Source organism: Tamandua tetradactyla, chromosome 11, assembly GCF_023851605.1.
Source record: "Tamandua tetradactyla isolate mTamTet1 chromosome 11, mTamTet1.pri, whole genome shotgun sequence".
Lineage (NCBI taxonomy): Eukaryota > Metazoa > Chordata > Mammalia > Pilosa > Myrmecophagidae > Tamandua > Tamandua tetradactyla.
The window spans coordinates 87364037-87389281 of NC_135337.1; the positions used below are offsets into that span (position 1 = coordinate 87364037).

The 25245-nt window shown below is 36.8% G+C and overlaps 1 pseudogene; it reads right to left on the reverse strand.

The window, feature by feature from the left end:
- Window positions 1-5171: 5171 nt before the first annotated feature.
- Window positions 5172-8947, reverse strand: LOC143649224 (olfactory receptor 7A10-like; annotated as a pseudogene).
- Between the last annotated feature and the right edge of the window lie 16298 nt (window positions 8948-25245).

The following is a 25245-nucleotide window of genomic DNA, read 5'->3' on the forward strand; positions in this document are numbered from 1 at the left end:
TCAAGAGTTCAAGGTTCAGTAGAACAAACACAGTCAAAAAGACTTCCTTTTGTCTTGTTTATTCAGCAGCAATTGATACGCAGGCTGAGGCCAGAAAGATGGTTCCAACCTTGAGCTGAGGAAGGGGTACAGCTTGTATAGGATACCTGGAGGGGGTAGGAAACAGATGGTGAATTTTAATTGTCCAGTTTGGGAGTGAGAAATTAGCAGGCTAAGGCGGAAGTTACTGCAAGCTTGTAGCAGCTTGTAGCTGTGGGACCTGCAGCTACCAGAGGGGGTGGTGATGAATAAAGGGAGCTATTGGAGGAATGCAGATGCCAGATTGATGAGGACACTCATGGGACTACCTGTGGGTGGGGCAAGTTTGGTCTTGCAAGGGGTACACCAATGGTCAAAATGCCCCCAGAACCGAGACAGGTTTCCTTCTGAACAGTCTCATTAAATACTGTTCTATGTTTCCCTTTTTATGGGAACTTGACCATATCAAAATTAACCTTCTGGTTTACTTTTCCACGCGGGGTTTGCAGGGTTCAAGTTCTTGTTTCCAACTCTAATTATTTTTGGAATAGATAATCTGAGGTCTGCTCTCATTGTATTCACTCCAGGCATGATCGCCATGGATGGAGGTGAGAAGAGGATGGTATTAACTGGGCCCCAGAAAACCTGGGAATACTGTGCCTGTGCCAGTGTGTGTGTGTGTGTGTGTGTGTGTGTGTGTGTGTGTGTGTGTATTTCTTTGAGTGTGGCAGACCCCAATGTAGGGGCATCAGATCTCATCCATTCAAATAGTTGTACCATATTACAGAGTTGAAATACAAAGCTATGCATGTGAATAGCTGTGAATCCATTTAATTTCAAGGGATATAATATCAAACAAATATTTAAAGTGCAAGAAGTATAACGTGGAAAGGAACTCTCTGGGTTTTGAAGTTTCAGCAACAGCAAGGCCACCTCATTCTTCAAACTTCTCTGACACCATCTCTCATCACTCTACATCTCATCATTTCCCTGCCAAACTGGCTTCCTTATTGACCACGTACTTCCTAAACACTCCCTTTCCTTAGGTCCTTTTCTCTGGAAATTTCCACTGAACACTATACACTTCGCAATATATCATACACATATCCAAAGATATCATCCAACTTCCCAAGATATCATACAGGGTAACATACAGCTAACTGTGATGGCTTATGAGCACTTCGTGGTTGTCTGTCATTACCAGCACTACACGATCACCTGGAACGCTGGCTCTGTGCCCAGTACCTTCTAATCACCTCCATGTCAACATTCCTGAATATTTTTGAGTGCCATGACTTTCTCTCTATGCAATAATTGAAATCTCTCACTATTTCTGAGCCTTCTGAAGTTATCAAGCTCAACTGCTCCATGTCTTCCAACATTAGGCAAAGAAATGTAACCCAAGGTCACATGGAGCTTCAAAGAAAACATGCATACTCCTAATTTTAAAAAGACAGTCTCATGGCATAATGTTGATCAAAAAAAGCGAAATACAAAAGATATATAATATGTTTGTATTTTATAAACTCAAATTGTGACTATAATTTGTACCACTGAAGTATATGCATTAAAGTGGCTAAAATCGGAAATTTGGGATAAATAGATTGATAAAACCACACTAAAATAGAAAACAAATACTAATCTGTTAAAATTATGGATGCTGGGCGGGCCGCGGTGGCTCAGCGGGCAAGATTGCTTGCCTGCCGTGCCGGAGGACCCCGGTTCGATTCCCGGCCCCAGCCCATGTAAAAAACAAACAAACAAACAAAATATAATAAAACAAGAAAATGTTTCCCTTTCTTCCTCCCTTCCTTCCTTCTCTGTCTTTCCTTCCTTTCCTCCCTCTCTCTAAAAAAAAAAAAAAAAAAAAAAAAAAAAAAAAAAAAAAAAATTATGGATGCTGATATTGTTGGTGAAAGAACAGGTGATTAGATGCAAGTTTCAAGGGTAGTTATATTCTACTTCTAGGACTAGGCTCTAGTTACAAGGAGTATATTCAATTTGTAAAAATTATTGAGGCTATGTCATCATTTTTCTATATTTGTTTTTACTTAAGTAAAATGATTTTTCACTAAGACATCTTAAAAATTATTTGTACCATGCCATTGATTCTTACCCAGTATTCCTGAGTTGGATACTGATTAAGTACCTGGCACTGCAGCACCTGTTGTGTGATGGTGAGAATGGAAACCACACGGAGGGGAAAGTTAATGAATCCAGAGTTCCTGTCAATTTCATTGAGCTGTTGACTAGTCTGGGACACCTCAACCTAGATCTGTTGATATACAGGTTAATAAATCCTTAATTTTTGTTTTGCAGCTTGATGTTGTCTCTAAGTTCACAGTTGTGTTATATTTTAGGACTATTTCACTTGTTTCACCTTTGAAAGAGCTCGTGGGAATAGAAAATAGCCATGTTCCCTACATACTTTATGATAATACTTCAATTTAGTGTGTTAATGCTTTGCTAAAGAACCAAGAATTTCCTTGATAAATTGTAATATTACCACAGAACTTCTTCCAAAACAGGGGAAAATGAAGGACATTTAACAGGGAAACTGAAGAAGAAAAGGAAGCTATTTTCTTCATAAGCAGGAATCACTGGCCATGAAACCTGCATGCAACTGAGTGGAAAGCTGGCTGTGGTTCAACAGTATCAATTCATGCCATCTCTGCTGGTAGCTGTGTAGTGTACCAAGACCCCAACTCTGTTCAGTACTCACATTTAGGAGGAGACAAGTCATTCCTGGACAGTGGACCAAACACCTCAAAACTCCATTCTTTTTCCAATTCTTAATTCCCATTGTCTATTTGCATTTGAAAAGTGAAAACTCCCTCAGAAGTTTCCAAAGCCCCCACCTACTAGTATCGGAATGAAAAAAATTAAGAATCTATTAAAGAGAAGTTCAATCTAAAGAAAGTCAGTATGGACATCAAGATATTAAGATGGCACCAGTGAAGTAAGAATTCTCTAAGTCTCCTAATCAATGAGGCAGACATGAGATCACTGGACTTAATGTAGTATCTAGAAAGAAAATGGATATTTGTCTTACTTAGGAGGTGGTGAGCTGGAGATGAGGGGCAGATATGTTCTGGAGTAGCATTTCCAGAGTTTCTCATTAAACATATACTTCAACTCTCAGTTTCTTCAACAAGAAATTCAGTCAAATCCCAAAGGAACAGTTGGAAAAAATGTCACCCATCAAGACTTTATTATTGAAATATAACATTAAAAGGTAACTGTTTTCAAAGTTATAATCTGGTAGATAGATTGCAGGGTTGACACCAGTCCTCCAGCTTTCTCTGTATCCATATATTTTACAATATTACAATGAAGCCCCACCCATTATATGGTGGAGTATCTTTCTCCACTTTTGAATCAGAAAGGCAATTATGGTGTTACCTTGCTTTGGCAAATAGAGTATGGCAGGATTGGCAGTGTACTTCAAGAGGACTGAGTGTGGTTCTGATGCTCTCTCTTTCAATCATGCTCAGCCATTTGACCAAGTCCAAGTTCGCCTGAGGGAGAATCAGAGGACATGTGGAGGAGAGGAAAGTTTTTCCAGTTAAGGTCATCACAGCCCAGTCTGCAGGTAATCAGTCCTCGAATGGTGATAGAGCTTAACCAAGAAGATCAAGACAGCCTCAGCCAGTCACAACAGACAACACACTCATGGGAGCCAGAGAAGATCAGAGGAACTCCAAATAGCGGTCTCCTATGGAAAATAAAACAATGATCTCTAGCTATGTACTTTTGTGTTGACTTCTTATGCAGCAATGGCTAAATGACACTTATTTGCCAGACACGGGAATATTCATATATCCTCTGATTCCAATTATATGCATTCCTTCAGACATTTGAAGTCAGCACTGATAATCACGTGTTATTAAGGTTTACTTCAGCTAAATATACTTAAATGTGAATACAAATAAGGTTCCCTCCAGACAAGTAGGAAAGTTTGGAAGGGCATACATCTTTCTGCAGGAAAAAATGGTGACCCTGAAACAAAACTCTCAATTACCCAAAGTATTTTGTGGGCATAAAACCAAACTGTTGTGTCAACCACATCTGATCACCAGGATTGAAGAGAATCTTGATGATAAGTTAGATAAAGGGCTGATAGAGCAAGTACAGTGTGTTCTTTCACCTTCATTTAGTGTTTCCACAATACTCAGGAAAATGGCAAATACTTTGTTTAGCAGAATAGAATGAATCCTGTTTTCTGACATCACTAGAAATTTTCTAGCTGATACAGCATTAATCCAATAAATAATATGTGATACATGACACTTGCCCAAGCCCCAGTGGGGAAGCCCCTTTATATCCCCTTACATATTGGCACCAAGAGTCCATTCTCATGAATGCATCTGTATCATCAAAGGAACATTTCTGCATACTTAACACACAATTGAAATTTTTCCTCCCCCATATTTAAGATGTCCATGATTTTACGGTCATATCATGTGAAATATACACCAATGTGTCTTCCTTCATCTCCAGTTCAAAGATGAGTATTTGGTAAACAATTTTTTGTTAGTATTCTGTGCAAATGAACATCAATGATAAACACTTTGGACAATGAGAATAATAATATAACAGGAGCTTAATAAGGACACTAAAACCAGATGACCTCGTATAGAAAACATAAATACATGAATGCTGGCATTAGTAGAAACATACTTCAAACCAAAGATTTAGAATGGGATGACACACACAAAACTGATATGCTACACTGCCAGACATGCATTTACACAACTTCCATAAATAGTCTTATGTGCTGTGTGTGCTTTTCCATAGGATCAGGGCACTCAACAACTTTAGTAAAACAAAGGAAATCAACACTTCTGATAATAAAATGTCAATTGAGGAGAAATATTTCTTAGAAATCCATGCTCGTTGTGATAAGTTGGAAATTCCAAGCTGTTTCTCATCCAAGGTTCAGTTTAACCTTGGAAAAGTAAGACAGTGGACAAAGGGAAAAAACGTTGATGATATAACAGACAGAAAAAACTTAATAACTTAAGTTGCTTAAAATCAAACATATTAATGAAATGCTTTGAAATAAATAGAATGAGGCACTTCTTATTTCCATGCTTTGATAAACAAATCAGATTTTTAAATCTGTTTTTGAGGTCTGATACCAGAGTTAATTCTCAGTCCCAGCACTGAAATTTTCTTCCTAAGAAATTTTTCAGAGCTGCTTTTATATCTTTATTCCTCAGACTGTAGATAAAGGGGTTCAGCATGGGAGTGACCACAGTGTACATCACTCAGGCCAGTGCATTTGGATATGTGTTCTGTGTACCAACAGAACTAAAGTACACCCCTAAGCAGGAACAGTAAAATAAGGAGACCACTGAGAGATGAGATGCACAGGTGGAAAAAGCTTTATTCTTCCCCTGAGATGCTGAGATTGCATGTAAGGAGGAAATAATCTTAGAGTAAGAGAAAAGGATCCCAGCCAGGGAAACCACACCCAACAGACGTACTGTAAGATATATCAGTAAGTAACTGATGAAATTGTCAGAACAGGTGAGATGGGCTATCTGATAAATTTCACACAAAGATTGGGGGATTTCCAAATGCATAAAAAAGGAGAGCTGCAATGGCCACTGAGCATTGTATCAAGGAATTAAAGGCACTCATGATCCAGGACCCTAGAACCAGCAGGGCACAGAGCTGGGGATTCATCATGACCATGTAATGCAGGGGGTGACAGATGGCCAGGAAGTGGTCAAAGGCCATCACGGTCAGGAGGAAATTCTCCAACTCTCCAAAGATTAAGAAAAAGGACATCTGGGTGAGACATCTTGCGTAGGAAATGACTTTGCTCTGTTTCTGAAGGTTCACCAGCATTCTTGGGACGATGGTGAAGATAAAACACATGTCAGAAAATGACAGGTTGGAGAGGAAGAAATACATGGGTATGTGGTGGTGGGAGTCAGAGATGGTGGCCAGGACTATGAGCAGATTCCCAATGAGAGCGACCAAGTACATGGACATGAAGAAAACAAAGAGAAAGGGCTGCAGTTCTGGCTCCTCTGAGAACTCCAGAAGATGAAATTCTTAAATTAGGGTGTTGTTTTCTGCTTCCATGAGGATAATGCAGCTAGTATGAATGAGAGGTAAAGAATATGACTAATTTTTACATAAATAGGCATTGCTAGTCTGGTAGACATGCTATAATCTATTATTCATTCAGAAAATTAATTTCTGTATCTGTGCTTTGAACTGTTTTTTGACAGTCCAATATTTACTCCAAGACCTAGTTCCATAATTCATACAATATGCAAAGGACTTCCAAGACCATTCTCTATATTATGACAGTATCTTTCTTATTCTGATGTATCCCTGAGAACAGTATGTCAGGTGCACTTATTTAAGTGTACTTAACTTCTCCAGTATATTATAAAACCCAAGGAAGCTGAGACTACACTGGCATTTTTCAGTGTATGTCTTCACAGAGATTTCTGAATATCTGTGCATTATAGAAAAACAATTTTAGGTACATTGTAAATAAAACATTAGTTTACTTACACAAGGAAGGAAACTACCTCCGTGACCTTTTGTCTCTGGCTTGTGCTGTTTTGACCTCAGATGATGTATGATAAAAATTCTTGGCATCCATACTCCCTGACACTTTCCTGCAGCCTCTACCTTATTTTCCAACTCACCTGCACAGTAACTCTGAGATGGTCTATGTGGAAGTCTGAATTAATTCCTGTGTGGCTGGTAATGGAGCCTGGAGACCTGTCCCCAGACCAGACAGGTAGAATGAGTCAATTATGTGTCCCCCAGCCAGATTTAGGACCCCAAAGATAAAACAATGTCCCAGCTACCCAGCACTGCACAAGATAAGGGACAGCAACCAATGGGGTTAATTGCAGGTTTCCTTTAGCTGCTCATTTGTGTATTTCCCTCTGTCCATCACTAGCACATTTCTCTCTGTGTACCTCATTAACGCATTTTCTGGGAGCTTCACCCATGAGCCTTTTTTATTCCCTTTGGGACATTGTTCAGGAGACAATGGAAATGGGTCCTGCTCGCTCCCTGTTCCAAAGACAGCAGGTTGATCCAGATCAATACAGTGTTATTACTCTTTCGCCTCACGGATTCTGCTGCTTTGAATAGCTCTAACCTTCTAACACCTTTCCCATCCTTTGAATTAATCCCTTTGTACAACATTACGTGAGCCTGGCACACTTTTAAGGATTTTCTCTCTGAATTCTTACAAAAATAATTCTATAAGGGAAATATTATTATGGACCCAAAACTAAATCTGCATAACGGAGTGGTATTAAAATTTTAACTACCTGACTAAAGTTTTGACCTAGGTAAGGGCTGGAACACTGTTGGGAACCCTACAGATGTTTCCAGTTCTCAGTCTCTCAGTCAGTGGATCTCAGCAAGGGTGTTTCTGGCCTCTGGAGCAATATGGAAATTATGGAAATGCCAGGGGAAATAATCTGGAACGTGCTGACATCAAATCTGTTTCATTTCATAAAAAACATTTTACAAGTGATTTTTCTTGTTTTTGGTATTATAAAATACTAAAGAACTTGCAGGATACTGAGCTAGTTTTTTGCAACATGGCAAAATACAATGGATTTCCTAATCTACTCAGCTCTTTTTTTTAAAACAAATAAAGTACCTCCATTGGATAGAAGAAAAAGCTAAATGGCACCACAAAGAAGCATAAAATCATTTCCCAAGTGTGAGATGTATTACAAACAAAATAACTAGATTCTGTAACAACTCAAGGTAGGGAAAAAGATATAAAAATAAGCTGGGGCAGTGCCATGGTGGCTTGGTGGTGAGTTCTCACCTGCTGAGCTGTAGACCCGGGTTTGAACTGCTGATGCCAAAAAAAGGAAAAAGAAAAGGCAGGAAATGGTGGCTCAGTGACAGAGTCTTATCTGCCATGTGGGAGACCCGAGTTTGGGTCTTAGAGCCTGTCCATTTCAAAAAAAAAAAAAATACCTGCTCTTGATTAAGAGAGCATTTAAAAATCTAACAAGCAAATGTCAAGTGACCTTGTTTGGCTCCAGATTCTAAAGAGAAAACTGATGTAGCTGCATGAAGTAGATCCTAACTTCCTTTTGAACCTTAAAAAACCTGGCCATAATACAAAAAATAAATGTAAAACGCTCTAAATGATGGAAAGTTAGACTGGCTAGGATCATGAGGATTTGAAAAATGACATGGCAGTGAGTTTGCCTCAAAAATATCCTCCATAAGGGGTAAAGAAGTCTGTCACTGAAACAACAGATAAGACAAGGAAAACAAATCTTGCGTCTTGTAGTGAAAAAAGAACTAGTAAGTGAGTGGCTGGTAGAACAAAAAAACCTCAGTGGGATAACACCAGCACTGCTCTATCCGAATGTCAGTGGGAAAAACGACCTCTCCTATACCTTGTAAAGTCAGCAGAATCCAATGGATAGCTGAATCTCCATCTTGATCTGGTAATTGTGCATGTTGGTCCTCCATTTCCCTTCTTATGTTCAGTGACTACAAACAACGCGCCAAACCCCCACTCCCATCTAGTGGCAATAAGGTGACGTGAATTGACCTTCCTTTCACAAGAATGGTGTCAGCAGGCCAGAATGGACAGGTGAATTTCTACCCATCCAGCACTAATTCTTCCACTGCTGTAAAAGGCAAAATGAAAAGAACCTAGTCAACACACCAATTCCTCCACTGCCAGGGTGGTGTCGGCAGGTTTGATTGGGGAGCTGAACTTTCACTCCTACTCAGCAGCAGCAGAGTGGCACAATCAGCCTTCTGCTATAATCACTAACCCCCTCACCTTTGCCATTGTCAGTAGAAACCACCAGGAAAGTGAACTTCGATTCCCACAGGAGTAAGGAGTTGGAATGCTGCTGATTTCTACCCCCACTGTCAGGAGCTGAACCCTCAGCTGGGACTTCATGTTGCACATTGGGTGACTGCCTGCCAGCAAAGAGGATTAAATGAGACCCAACGTCTCGCAACAGAATACTCAAAATGTCCAGAACACAACAAAAAGTCACTCCTCATACCAAGAACCAGAACGATAGTAACTTGAATGGGAAAAGACCATCAATAGATGTCAGGTCAAGAGACTCAGATGTTCAATTATCTGGCAAGGAATTTAAAGCAGCATTCATAAAAATGCACCTATTTTTAAGGCTCTGGTTTGAGGTCATGGCAACAGACAAAGTTCCTGCCCTCTTGAAGCTTACATTGTAGTGCACATGGATCTTGCCATGTCCCTCATTAACTTTTGCTTAAATCATGACCTTACCCTTAATTTTTAAGATCTCTTCAGTGTAGATTATGTTGAATGTGAAACTTTTATTATTGGGATTCCTGCTGGGTATTCACTTGATAATGATGACTATTAGACATCTGCTTTAAATATTTACCATGTGCATATGACCATAGGTTTTCTTCAATAGAACTCATTGCTGAAAAACTCGGCTCATTCTGAATTCTGAAAACCCTACATTTCAGAAATATTCTCTGCTATGTGGATTTTCTGAAGAAAATGAGATGTCTAACTTCTGAAGGATACCTTTACCACACATGTCACATATATTGGTTTTATCCCATTATTATCTGATAAACATGAATACATGAACTCTGACTGAAACCGTTAGCACACAGAAAATATTTGTATGGTTTCTCTCCAGGATGGACTCTCTGATGGACTTGATGATGTGAGGCCTGAATGAAGGCCTTACCATAAATGACACATTTATAGAGTTCCTCTCCTGCATGGACTCTCTAATGGCCTTGGAGGTATAAACTATGACTAAAGCACTTACCACATGTCACATATTTGTATGGCTACTCTCCTGTGTGAACTCTAATGATGGTGAAGTTTTGAACCGGTTGAACTCTTATCACATGGCTCATGGTGTATGCTTTCTGTCCTGTATGGGCTCTATGATGGCCTTGACAATATGATCTCTGATTCAAGCCCTTATCCTATGCATCACATTTCTTTGGCTTCTCTTTGATTAGCCTGAAGACTTGAAATCTGTCTGAAGTCCTTACCACATGTCTCCCATTTGTAGGGTTTCTATCCAGTACATATTCTCTAATGAGCATGAAAAGTTGAAATATGACTAAAACTTTTTACCAAATGTCTCACATTTGTATGGCTTCACTCCTATGTGAACTCTGTGATGAGAATAAAGATTTGAAATCCTACTGAAGCCTTTACCACATTACTTACATTTACGTGGTTTCTCTCCAGTATGAGTCTATGATGAGCCTGAAGACATGAAGTCTTTTCCACATATCTCATATTTGTCTGGGTTCTCTTCCCTGTGGGTAGGGTGATGGGATTAAAGATGGCATTTATGGTCAAAGTTCTTATCAGACAAAACACATTTGTATTGTTTATCTCCAGTGTATATTCTCTAATGGGCTTGGAGATAAGACTCTTTCCTGAAGACCTTACAACACACCTCACATTGATTTGTTTTCTCTCCATTGTGAACAGTCTGATGAAGACCAGAATTCACATCAAATACCCTCTCAGATGTTTCCCATTTGCATGTTCTACTTAATTGTGGTGTGGGCTCTCTGATGCTCCTCTAGTTGTGACGTCTGACTGAAAAGTTAATTATAAACATTGTATTCACAAAATTTCTCTCCAGTGTTGTACACACTGGAAATGTCAAGATTTAAGCTATGATTGAACCCTTTTGCACGCCTGTCATGCTTATATGGCTTTGATCCTGTTTGAATAAGTTCATTGGTTGGAAGGAAGGAGTTCTGATTGAAGACCTTAGCACATACCTGATATTTGTAGGGTTTTTCTCCCCTGTTGACTTTCTGATGAGTTTGCAGATGAGAATTTAGACTTGTGCTTTCACCAAACCCTATATTATTCCTATAGCATACAAATTCCTATAGTATTTCTCCCCTGTATGAACACTTAGATAAATGGGCAGCACAGAGCTATAACTGATGCCCTTTCCACATGCAATACATATATGAGGCTTCTCTTGAAGTGAAACTGCTGATGGAGTCCAAGGTTAGAGCCAATGTTGACACTCTTCCATTCTCATCATAAGTTTCCTCTCCTGAGTGGACTGCACCATGCTGGGATGATTTCAAGTCTTTTCCACAATTCTTTTGGTTAAACACTTTCTCTCTCTCAGTGCTCCATGGCCATCATGGTCGTGATGGATCCTCATAACACACTGAACACATTTACACAGTTTATTCCTCACATCCATTTGATAGTTTGGTGGCTCAATGTCAAATATTTTCTGCCAAACATTCCAGATAGTTTAATTTGGAACTCTTTATTTTGATTCCCACTGGAATTCTCCCACTGAAGCTCCATTATAAAGTAATCATCATCAGAAACCTGAATGGACTCCCCTGCCAACACCTGACAGAGGGAATCACTTTGTTTTAGCAATTTGGATGTCTTACATTGAGAACTGTTTGTCTAATCTTGATTTCTGGTCAATATACTTGAAAATTGTTCCTACATCTGCCAGCATGTATGGTCTTCATGTCATTAAGAAATGCTACTTCTTGAAGAGTCTGTATCTCACTTTGACTTCTGTGTCCTAAATGCTCATCTTGATCTTCTGACTCTATCATCAAAAGTTTCCCTTCTCTCACCAAATGTCACATATCTGCCTTGAAGCATTGATATCCCACAGAAAGCAGGTACCTAAAATTCTATACCATTGACATATGGTACAATTTTCTCTCAGCAACATCCAACAGCCCAAGTTCTTCCTTGGTGAAGCCCACAGCTACATTCTTGAATGTCATTGCCTACTGGAACCATCATTTTTCTCTTGCTCATTTGGAGGAGGTAAGAGTACTGATAAGGCAGAGTTCACACAGGGTTCTGATAGAAGCCACCACACTCTCCAGCACTAGAAGTACCTCTCTATCCAGGTCTTCATATTAAAATCACACAAACAATAATTGCTCTCTTATAATTCTTTAAAAGTCCTAATTTATGCTGATATTCCTTTTTCTTCTTTTATTAAGTATTTCCTTTTTATTCGTTAGAGAACTTGTGGGTTTATGGAACAATTGTCCCTAAAAAATGGGATTCCCATATATCATCCTATTATAAAAACTTTTCATGGTGTGGCATATATGTCATGACTGATGAAAGTACATTTTTTAAAATTGTACTATTGACTGTAGCTGATGATTTAGTTGAGGGTTCACGGTGTGTTTTGCAGTTTTTGAATTTTCCTTAAGTTATATTTTTGTACTATATACACAACACAATATTTCCCATTTAAAACACATTCTGATATATATTTCAGTGCTGTCTATTGTGTTAACAATATTGTACTGCCATAACTACCATCCAATACCAAATTACTTTCATGCCATAGGGGCTCGGTGCATTTTAGCATTCACTCCTTTTTCCTTACCTCCACTCCATCCTCTGGAGAACTATATATAAGACACTCACTTTATGATCTTGATAATTCAATTATTCAAAACCATAAGTTCAGGTATATTATAAAAGCAGGGAACTGTCTTAAGGAATTTTGAAAGAGATTACAATCATCCTCTCTCCTAAGTTATCCTCAGGGTATACGTAAGTTTGGCGTCCACCATTCAGTCTTCATGATATGGTGTGAGGTCGATATTATAGACGGGCCCTTAACAGCCATTGATCCTTCCTTGTGGTTTGCATTCCTGTTCTCTAGCAGGCACAGTGTAAATGTGACCACTACTTTTGGGAAAAGCTTCCTACTACCTGAAGTGCACAAAATGAAGCATGTTGTGGTACCCACAATTTCACTGGTATATTCTTGATTATACAACATTCCTGATGATAGCAGAAGTATCACCTTTCCTGGCTGAGCTGTTTCTTCAATGTTTTCTACTTCCAATTCCTAGGAAGAGATACTCTAACTTCTTCCACAATGTTGACAGTACATGTATAGGAAATTTCTTTAGACAATTCTTAAAGACTTTTTTTCAAAAAGAGATTTCTGCTTAAAGACAATAAGTCATGCAGGCAAATTACTAGATTCAAAAATGATTTCAAAACAGATCTTCTAGGATAAGATTGTGAAAATTGATATATCATCTTGTACATGAGGGCAACCATGAAACCCGTTATTTTGTATAAAGGTACTCCTGTATGTCTACCATTTGCAAATCTGGTTCACAATATATTGTTCATATACATTTCTAAAGAAGGTGCCTGGGAAGAATTTGGCAAACTTTTACATGACAAACTATTTTATGATTTGAGTATAATAATTCAATGAATATAGAGTATGATGGATCTTTTAATTGTCAGAGATTAACAGTCCCTAAAATGAGCTGTCAAAAGAAGAATACTTTTGTATTCTGTGAAGTCAATAAACTTTACGGTTTATTGACAGATAACTCCAGTCAGCAGATTAAGACTTACTGTGAATGAACAGAGACACATCTCTATGGAAAGCACCTAATCAAATGGTCCCACCCACAATTGGGTGGTTCACATCTGCATAGAAACAACTTAATCAAAATAATCCAACTGAAACAATGTCTGCTCCCAAGGATTGAACTAAGGAAAAGAACACAGCTTCTCTTTATTACACAACAACCTCAAACCATCACAGGTAGCAAGATTTACACTTGCCCTTGTCTTAGAGCTACATGGAGGGGAAGGTTGTATGAATGAAATGCTGGCATGCACCTGAGATCACAGCACCTATGTGGTCTTAAAAGCTCCATGCATCAAACTTAAATTTAAATTACCCTGTCTTAGCAATGACAAAATAAAGTCAAGGGTAAACCTCCTTCTTTCATCTAGGCCTTTAAGATTTCTTACAAATAGGGGCCTATCAAGTTAAATAGAACACAGTTGAAAAGTCACCATTAATGCTAAGAAAACAAGGTACCATGACAAATAGCTGGTTGAAAATCAGGCAGGGACCATTAACCTTTAACTGTTTCAGATGTAGAAATTATTCAAACACTGACTGTGAAACAACTATCTGTAATTAGTTTGTAAAAATAAAAAGAAATCTTGAAAATAAATATAATGACCCAAACATATTTCAAAATGAATCAAATAGAACATCTATTGTTGATATAAACATTGATGAAAAGTAAAAATTTCTGTGAATTGGAACTGATAGAAAATTGACTGAATAGGATCCAATAACCCCTTAAGAAACAGAAATTAGTCAATAAATACGTTTATATTTTTAGATTTCACCTAAATCTCTTTCTTTATGCCCCTGCAGTTACTGTAAGTAAAGCATTCCCTGCCATTACATTTCTGTCCCATAGCACAAAGAAAAACTTCTTTGGCTCATTCATGTGATTTTTTTCATGTTTCCCAACCTAGATAGTAGATCAATACAAAATATCTGCATTTTGAAAATTCGAGGAGATGAAATAGATATGTAATCTCAGTTTGGATGACAATTATTAGAGAAACATGTTCTTCTGGGAAGAGTGATCTGAAATTGAAATGAAAATGAGATGGTTGGCATTGGTAGAAGACCATAAGGAGTTGCTTCCCAAGAGCTTCTCATAAATACTGGTACTCCATGATTGGCTTTTCTTGGAATCTCAGCTCTTGGCAGAGGTGGAAGGATTCATGGCTCTTATGCTTCCCATACAGACACTTTTGACACTGTCTACATTTTATGGTACATTCAAAGAGATATAGACTCTATTACTGTGCTTGGAGTGTCTGAGTTTAAATGATATTCCCTGGGCCTGACACTGTTTATTATGACTTCCTCTACTCTTGAAAATTAATTGTCCAGTAGAAAATATGCATCTTTTTGTAAAATTTTGCATAGACGGGCCCCAGTAAACAATTCCTCAAATTACCCAAAGGAATACAATTGAACAGGACAGAGCTCAGTCAAAATGAGTCTTCTCTATATAACATATGTTTGATACTTTGAAGGTGACAATCAAGCCCCCCATTTCTACAAAAAATAATAGTATTTCCCTCTGTAACCTGTGATTATCACCCCCCTACAAAAATTCATGACGTTTTCCTTTGCTGAAATCTATGTTTCAATGACGTGCCTCAAGTTCCTCATTTAGACAATTTGGCAACTTTTTCTTCAAGAATAAAATGTATTATTCTTTTTACCAAAAATAAATTTTATTTTAGTGTGAGAATTTTAGATTCTTCTAGAGTAAAATTTGGTTTTCCATGAAAACAAGAGTATCCCCTCAGGACACAGTGAATCATTTTTGTTGTCACATATTTTAAGGTTTCAGGAGAAGATTAAAACTATCATTAAAAATCCAAGAATATTATTTATCTAAGCAAATATTAGGAGTGGCTAGAAGGGTAATTGAAGTAAAGATTGAAGTAAAGAATTGGAGTATATGGCAGAGTTTTAAAGGTCTACATCATTCACTCAATACAAGCTCTAAAAAACACCTTCTCTTGTATGATAGAGAGGAAACAGAAAAGTCTTGGGGGATTTTGAGGACATACTATCTCCCTCTCCCCTAAATTACACTCAGAGGATAAAGACATTTGGTGTCCACCATGCAGTTCATGTATGGTGTCAAGTGGGCAGGATTGGCTGGCACATAGCAGCCATTTCTCCCTCCTTCTGCTTTGTGTTCTTGTTCTCCAGAGGATGGTGAATTTAGCAGGAGTATTGCATATATAATCAATACTTATGGGAACTGCTTCTGACTCCCTGAAGTGCAGAAAATGCAGCATCATTGTGGACCCAACAATATGGGGGAAATCTTCTTAACTATACAATGTTCCCAATAATAGCATAAATATCACCTTTCTTGGCTGGGCTGTTTTTCAGCATTTTTTAGTGTTTTCTACTTGAAATACATACCTCAAGCCTCTTCAAAAATGTTGAGATAACATGCCTACTAAATTACTTCAAAGATTATTGGAGATTTTTCTCAAAGATATTTCTGACTAAAGAAAGTAAACATACAAGTAAACTATTGGATAGAGGAATTGATTGCAAAATCACATATCTGCCTGAGAAGAATCTGGGAACTGATATATCAAGTTGTTGGAAGTTAGGACATTGAGGATGCTATGTAATTTAGACAAAGTTATACAGCTACTGTGTGTATAGTATTAGCAAATTGGAATCACAATACATGTTTGCAGTCATACCTAAAGAAATTGTCTAGGGAAGAGTTTGGAAAACTGTCTTGTTAATTTGATAAAGTATTTTGCTGAGAATCATAAATTCAATAAATGTGGAGAATGGTGGATTATCTAATTGCCCTGGAGAATTTCCCAAAAAAAAGCAAGCTGAGAATTTCAATTCTCAGGTTAAGCTACAATCAAAGACAATAATTTTTTCAGGACAGCATGAATCAAACCTCCTTTCTCCATAACAACAGTTCTAATGTGGGTATAACTAACAAACTGTTTCTGAACCTATGGCTTAATGCATTGCAAGTAAATGAATTCATTGCTTTGTAAATGAATGAAAAGTGAACAAATAAATAATCAACATATTTTTCTTCTAAATTGTCCATTAGCTCTGAACAACCTCTAAACTTAAAATGTCACTTTAATTTGCCAATCAAAAAAGATGGTTCTGGGGTCAGGTAAGGAACAAAAAAATAGCCTTATTCTACTTCTCAAAGAAGACAGTAGGTCTTCTTACAACCATGCTATTATTTCCTAATATCTGAGATTAATAGTTGAAGAAGGCAGAGCCGACAATGGGCAAAATACCCATGGTGCTACTGAGGATCTATTAATGAGGATTCTTTACAATAGTACATAATATGGGAAATTTCCTGGTAATGGCCCTGCTATTGAAAATAATTATTAAAGTTCTCAATTATATCACTTGAAGACTCCCAGTGATAAGTGAAATCAGCAACAATTGAAGAATCAGGGCTTGTAAGGTCTATTATATATTCAACTAACTTATGTTGCAATTGTGCAATGAAAGTCATATGAGGCAATAAACACAACCCTGACAACAGGTACTCAGCATTTGAAATGACAAATGATTTTCACCAAAAGCATATAACACAAGACTGGTTGATTTCTTCTCTCAGGGACAACAGTATACCTTCACACTTGCACCAATTCCAATAAATTTATATGTACCAAATTACCTGTTATAAATAATTGCCACTAAATATTCAGGCATAGGAGTCCAGATCAATACTGAATCCTCAGAATGTAATCAGACAGGTCAAATGATTTAAAGAAAATACTGAAACTACAGGTGTTTTGATGAATAAAAAGTAAAGAGACAGTTTTGGAAATTAAGCAAACATCAGATTATATTTTCATAGATCGATATGAGTATCTGATTAAGGTAGGGTAGAATTAACCTTAGTTACTGGTGAACCCATTTCTAAGCTTGTGACAAAGGATTCTTTTACAGAGTAAATCTTTACCTACTGGAACTTATTCTTGAGGCATGCTTTATGTGCTTGTTTCTAAGACTATAGATAAAGGGGTTCAGCATGGGAGTGACCACACACTCACATGAAGCTATTGCATTTGCCCTTGTGTTTTGGGTAGCAGCAGAACTAAGATACATTCCAAGACCTGTACTATAAAACAAGGACACAACTGAAAGATGAGGGCTACAAGTAGAAAATGCGTTATACCTGCCCCCAGCTGATGAAATTCTCAAAATGGAGGATACAATTTGAGATTGTGAGTGAGTGAGTGGGATCCCAGTGAGTGAACTAAAACCCAGAATTTCAGTTGCAATATACCTCACGAGCTCATTGAGAAATGTGTCAGAATATGCAAGTTGCATTACCTGATTAAGCTCACAGAAAAAGTGGGGTATATCCAACTCTGTAGAAAAGACAATCACAAAAACATTATGCAATGTAAAAGAGCAGACAAAACACACAATATCCATGATGCCAGCAGCAGGAGACAATAGAACCTGGGGTTTATGATGACCATGTAGTGAAGTGGGTGACAGATGGCCACGTAACGGTCATAAGCCATAATGGCCAGGAGGAAGACATCTAATCCTATAAAAACAATGAAAAAATACATCTGGGTGAGGCAGTTTCCATAACTTATAGTTTTGGTCTCTGTGTGGAAGTTCACCAGTGTCTTTGGGACAGTGGTGGAGGTAAAACAGTTGCCTGTAAAAGACAGGTTAGCAAGGAAGAATTACATGGGCCTGTGCAGGTGGGCATCAGAGATGATGGCCAGGACGATGAGCAGGTTCCCAGTGAGAATCATCAGATACATCATCAGGAACAGAGCAAATAGGAGGGGTTGCACTTCTGTATCTTCAAAGAGTCCCAGCAGGATAAATGCTGAAACAAGTGTTTTGTTTTTGGTTTCCATGTAGCTGATGAAACTGCTAGAAAAGAGAACAGAGAAAATGCAAATTTAGCCACAAGCAGTGATCACCAAATTAGTGTAAATGCTATGTCTGTATCATAAACGCATAAACTTTATGAATTTCTCCATTAATATGTACAGATATCTAGACCTTTACATGAAAACATCAAGGAAGACATTACTTCTTTTCCTTAATGCTGTTGCTGACTCACCATCCTTGTCCATAATTGTAAAAATTGTATAAAGGCAATACTTTTCAATGCAAATTGTCTTGGTCATTATTTTATTCACCAATCTCTTTGATTATTCATTTGTATCATTTGATGTAAAAGTTGGGTTCATGGATATTTATAATGGCAGCACAATATTTTGAATGCAATTAATATCAAGTTGTAAAATTGAAAATGATTGGAATGCCAAATTTTGAGTTATGTATACATTGTTACAATAAAAATTAAAAATAAAGTTATTCTATCTTAATTGATAGGAAGACTCAACATGGTTAAGATGCAATTTCATCTCAACCTCATCTATGAATACAACTCAGTCCCAATTCAAATGACAGCACTTTATCTTGTGGATATGGACACATTAATTCTAAAGTTATAATTGAAAGCAATAGTCCTAGATTGCCTAAACAATACTGAAGAAGAACAAAGCTGTAGAAACCATACTACCTGATTTAATGTCTAACTATAAAGGCACAATGATCAGATTGTGTTATATTAGTGAAATAAATGCAAGATCTTAAGTGTGAGAACTCAAAAATAGACACACAGAAAAGTAGCCAACTGGTCTTTGAAAAAAAGTAAGAACAATTTGATGAAGGGTATGGTCTTTCCAACAAATACTGCTGGAATAACGATATACCCATATGCAAAAAAAAGAATTTAGCCAAAACTGTACACATTTTAGAAAAAATAAATCAAAATGAACCGTTTACTTAATACTAAAATGAAAGTATAATACTAAAATACAGAAAATCTAGTAACCCATTGTGTGGTGATGAGTTTAAGTAAAGCACCCAAATGATGGTTCCTGACAGAAGAATATTTATAAATTTGACTTTATTAAAATATAAAACTTCTGCTCTGTGAAGTACATTGATAAGAAATAAAAGAGAGTCAATTGATTTGGAGAAAATATTTACAAAACACACAGTTGATAAAAAAAACGTATCCAAATATACAAAGAACTCTTATGATTCAACAAAAAAGGTAACATCCAATTAAAAGTGGGCAAAAGATCTGAATACAAACCTAAATAAAGAAGATATACAGGTGGAAAATAAGCATATTAGAAGATGCTCAACATCATATGTCATTAGAAATTGCAAAATTAACCCACAATGATATTTCATCCTCTTAGAATACCTAAAAATCTAAACACTGAAAATAAAAATGGTTCATGAGGATGGGAGCATTATGAACTGCCATTCCTTACTACTGAGAATACAAAATGGTGCAGTCAGGAGAAAATTTGGAAGTATGTACTGAAACTAAACGCAATCTCACCATGCTACCCAGCAATTAGGCTCTTAGATATGCAACTGATTTGAAATTAAAGGCCAGGTAAAAACCTACATGAAATGTTTAGAGCAGCTTAATTTATAATTTCTGAAATTTGAAAGCAACAAAGATGTACTTCAATAAGTGAATGGATAAACACACTGCTATATCTACACAATGGAATATTATTCAGTTATAAAAATAAATGTTCCCTCAAGTTAAAAATGCCAGGGTATATCATAAATGATAACTTCTAATTGAAAGAAACTGTCTAAACGTGCTTTATAAGTAGAATTTCAATGATAGAACTTTCTGGATAGTCAAAACAGTAGAGACAATAGAATGATCACTGATTGCCAAGGGATTTGGAAAAGGAGAGGAAGGTTTAATAGGTGAATCACAGAGCAATTTTTAGAGGTGTGAATCAATTCTGTAGAATAATATAATTATAGACACATGCCTATATGCATTTGTTAAAATGCATTAATCTTTCAAACCTTAGATGAAAATAAATATTCACCTTCAAGATGAAGGGAATGCTGATATGGAATACAAAATGTGACAAAACAGCCTATCTATATTACAAATACATAAAACACCCTTACTGCAAGGATGAGGGGGAAAGGTGCTAAAATAATAATGCTGGATATAAATGGAGTGTATAAAGTGAAGGGAACAGTAACTGTGTATAAGCACTGCATTTTGGTGGATGAATTATAACCCACCAGGGTGTGGGTTGACAATTCTTTCACATCTGCACATGTATACTGGAATCAAGCAATTAAGTAGATGATGGCAGGTGAGAAGAATATGATTCCCACTGCAGACTGGGTGGTTAACCATAAGAAAAAGGAGAAGATTAGAATGTTCTATGTGATAATGGTTTAGAGTGAAACACATCAGCATGAGTAGGTTAATATAGACACCGAGGGTTACATGTGGACATATTTATAGCTATGAGTATAGGCACAACTTGGTAAACTTGCATATATTTTCTTACTGTGTCAGTGGAGAGGTCCTAGAGGTCCCAATGCAATGCAGCACACATAGTTCCTGGGCCTTTATTTTAACACCATTCTTCAATAAAAGGCTCCTGGGGGAAATGGCTGGCCCTAGGCCTGGAGAAGAAATATACAAGAAGCACTTGATTCACCTCTAGTGCCAGAAAGTAAGTAGGTAATAAAATAAAGCCCTCAATGGCGGGCTATATCAAAGAGACACAGGGAACTGATGAAAGACATCCCATCACCACACCTGAAACAAGCTGAGCAACAAAAGAGCTAAAGCAGTACATCACAACCCAAAGTATATGACAAATGCCATGAAGCCAATATAATATAAACAAATTTCTCAAGGTATTAATAAAAAGAAACAAATCTTCCATGCAGAAATTTTCAAATATTTATGTAGACATTATTTGCTCAAGAAGGTGGAGCATAACCCAAACTCCTGAATTGTGAGATTCACATAGTGACTTCCTTCTAAAGGCAATACATGGAAAAGGGAGAAACGAGGAACTTCTAAATGGGGAAACATGGCATGCATTGTTGATCAAGGTGAACATCAAAAGTGATGAAAATGTAGCCTGGATACATGATTTAATGCAGATAGATTTTTATCTCTACTGTATTCCTCTATAACCCGTAATCCCTAATCATGAGATTATACAATGATAATCAGTCTAATCATGAGAAATTATACAAATTCCAAGTAAGGGACACTTTACAAAACACATGACCAGCACCCTTCAAAAATATCCAGATCATCAAAACAAGTAGAGCCTGAGAAATTTTTATCTACAACAAATAAATGTAATTTGCTCTTCTGGATAGAAGAGATTCAGAATAGGGAAAAATGGGTGAGAGATTTTGGAAACTGTCTATTATCCATAAATGTTTCTCTAACACTGGTTTAAATTTTAAGTTTATTAAGAAACAAAAGTATTAGTGAAATGCAAAAATGAAAACACAAAAAATTTCAAACTCCATTCCAAGCTTTATTACACGCCTTGGACAAGATTATTACTCTATGGTAAGTCTCACATTCTTCATACATTTAATAAGAAGACTAATACCAACTTCATAGAATAATAGAAAGAATTAAGTAAAATTATGATTATAAAATGTACAGTATTGTGCTTAGTATTCCTTGAGAGTTTTTTCATATTATAATGATTCAACCCACACAGATTCATTCCCCAATCCTCCCAGCCCTCCTTCTTTCCAGCAATCATCATCTCTCCTGGGATTTGAAAACAGAAAGTGACCCCAAGTGAGGTTTCCACAAGGCAAGATTTTTTATGCACATCACCTTCTATGAACCCTGCACTGACACCCCAATAACTTCAAACACAGATATCAATCTCCTGAACAAAGCACAATGCTCTCTGGTACAAGTCTGCGGCCAGCCTGGCTAGGTTCACCTTCCACTTTCCACACCCTGCTTCTCATTGTTCTTCAGATATTAAGAAATACTCTTAAACCCAACGACACCTTCCAGTTATATTGATCTCTCATTTCTGTCCCTATCTTCTTGATGTGCTTCTAGCCCTTTCTTATTCTGAAATTATTCCAATTCATCCTTCCAGGCTCAGCAGAATTATCAGTGCCCATGTGAATGTTTCCATGAACTTCTGTAAGTTGATTCCACATTTTTGTACTCACCTCACCTGGATTACAGTGCCACCTCATGATATTTCATGTACTCATTCCTCTGTCTGTTGGCATATTTAGATAAAATTTCTTTGAAATAAGGAATGATATGTCACTTATTTCTTTATTCTGGGAATAAAAACTTAATGCCTACTGTGAGGGATTTGTAGAAAAAAAATTTCTGAATGATTAAAAAAAGTAGATGATTCTGATTGAAAAGATACCACCATAAGGGAAGCCCCATGAGTGATAGAAAATGCCAGATGAGACAGATAAGGGAAAGAAGATATTTTAGTGCATGCATTATCACCCACACCAGCAAGCTTTTTAATTAAGTAGGCTTTGCATGGTTGCATCCTTGTGTTATCCTTGTTAATTCTCTTAAATTTTCCATGAATAAATGGGGCCCTATACTCATAATACATTCCCTTCATACTAGTCAAGACTCTGTGACTCACCAAGAAATTATCAAATAAGTGTCTGAGTTCACCAATGCAAATTCCTTCTTGAATAATGGAGGAAGTTGAAAGCTCTGCTCCCAGTAATGACAGGTAGGTGGAACAGTTCATGAGGTCTCTGGAAGGCAAATTTATGTTTCCACCTCACCAGAGATTGGTAAACTAATCTTGACATAGTATAAGAGAAGCATTTATACTTTCAATACTTTGGGAATTTGATTCTTATTAGGAATTAAGAAATTATTCTTCTGGCTCTCTACTCCCTGAAATATTTAGTTCTCTATAGTTAAGATAGAAAAATAAAATGCTAACTTGAGATGCTTATAACCCTTGGGAGAAAGCCCTGGAATAGTATGTTCGTCGTTTATCCCAGTGGACTCCTCCTGTGAAGTTACCTCTTATTTGCTGGGGATATACTAATTCAAGGTTTCCCATAACTTTTTCCCTATTGCTGATTCTAGAGAGAAATTGTAGGTGAACTAAAATATATTCTGTCTCTTCTCTGTCTTCTTAGTTGTTGGGTCTCATTTAAGGGGCTGTCCTCTCTCAAAAATGCTCCCCTCTTGCTTCACAACATCTCCTTTCTCCCCCATAGTTAGCAATATCTGTTCAACCCTATCAAAATACCAGGAGTTTTTTTTTGTTTTCAGTCATCCAAAAAGTATTTATTCAGCGATGCTGAACAGTAGTCTGAGAAGGAAGAAAAGAGTAGTATACAGTGCCTTCTCTCAAACAATAAAGGGCCTAAATAAGCCAAGAGACATGGAAATAAGTCAATATAGCACCCTGAGGGGGTGGTACAGTCCTGGTGATGTGAAATTCCATGAATGAGGACCAACTTTTCACTTCTGTTAAAAAAAAAAACAAAAAAAAAAAACAAAAAAAAAAACAACAAAAAAAAAAACTGATAGTTTGATAGGGAATAGATCACTTTGGGCATTACTGACAACTTAATAATGTTAATTCTTCCTTTCCATGAACACAGGATGTCTTGTCATTTAATTAGCTCTACCTTAATTTCCTTCAGCTGTGTTTTATAGTTTTCAGTGGACAAATCCCTCTCATTTTAAGTTAAAAATTACCCCTCTCTATCCTATGTATCCTTTTGTGGAAAGTTAACCAAATTTATTTTAATATCTATTCAAATTTTAAAATGTTTCCCAACAACATTTAGCTGTGAGATATTATTTAAAACTGTACAAATATATACCATAGTCATCAAGATTCAACTTGAGGCACATTACCATCAGAATAAATTACTGTTTGGATTTTAACATTTATGCAAGGTTAACTGAAACTTCTGTGTAAAAAATAACATATAATTATTATTTTATAATGTGCCTGTTGATAATACCCTCAAGATGATACTAGTTACATTAACATTTTTACCAAGTCCTAATATGCATAAAAATATTTATCACCAATTTGTAACATCGTTTTTTTAAAAGAACATAAAATACTAGTGTCCATAAAGTGGCAAATTTAAATAGAGTAGTTCTAAATTTAAAATGTCTATTTAAAATTCCTATTTGGAAATAAAAATAAGAAAAAATATAGGTGCTCAGGGAAATCACCGCTGTAGCAACTGAATACATTACAGGGCAATTGTAAATGTCAGAAGAGTCAGTGATCAGCAACAAGAGTTTGCTTTGGGGGTCAGCTCACATACTTCAGCTTCGTGTCTGGTGGGAACACAGATGCAAAGAGTTTTCAAAGTCTAATGAACCAATATTCAACACAGTTTTGAGAGTTTAATGGTATGATGATGAGAGAACTTTTAACTTGGTTAATTTGAAAGTTGTCAAGCATGAAATTAAGAGCATTTGTTTTGGTCAAGTCCACGCTACAGACACTTTTCTCCATACATATATGATTGCATAGTTTTAATATTCATTATACTAAAGATAATTATATCTAAGGAAGACATCTTGCTCAAGATTGGAATTACCATAGCCTTTGGAGTTACAAGGTAGAAAAACAAATGGCAGATTACAATCTTTTTACCATTGCAAAGTGGTAGAGTAAAGGCTTAGCCACATAAGAACTGTTATTGACAACCCCAGAGAGTTCTAATTGCTACAAAAGAAACAAAGCCAAACAAAACCCCTCTGAGGACATCACTGCATAATGATAAAATATTAAATAATTCAGGCAAATAAACAACAAATTAAAAGGAAAACACATTCTCTGGAGGCATTTAAAGAACAGCTTCCTTTTGTATCTACTATCTATTAATTTGCAGGTCAAAAACTTGGTACTTTTGCAAATAGCTTTTTCAACCCTTGGAACTCCTACCCATTTATCCAGTGCTATTGGAAATTATGTTAAGA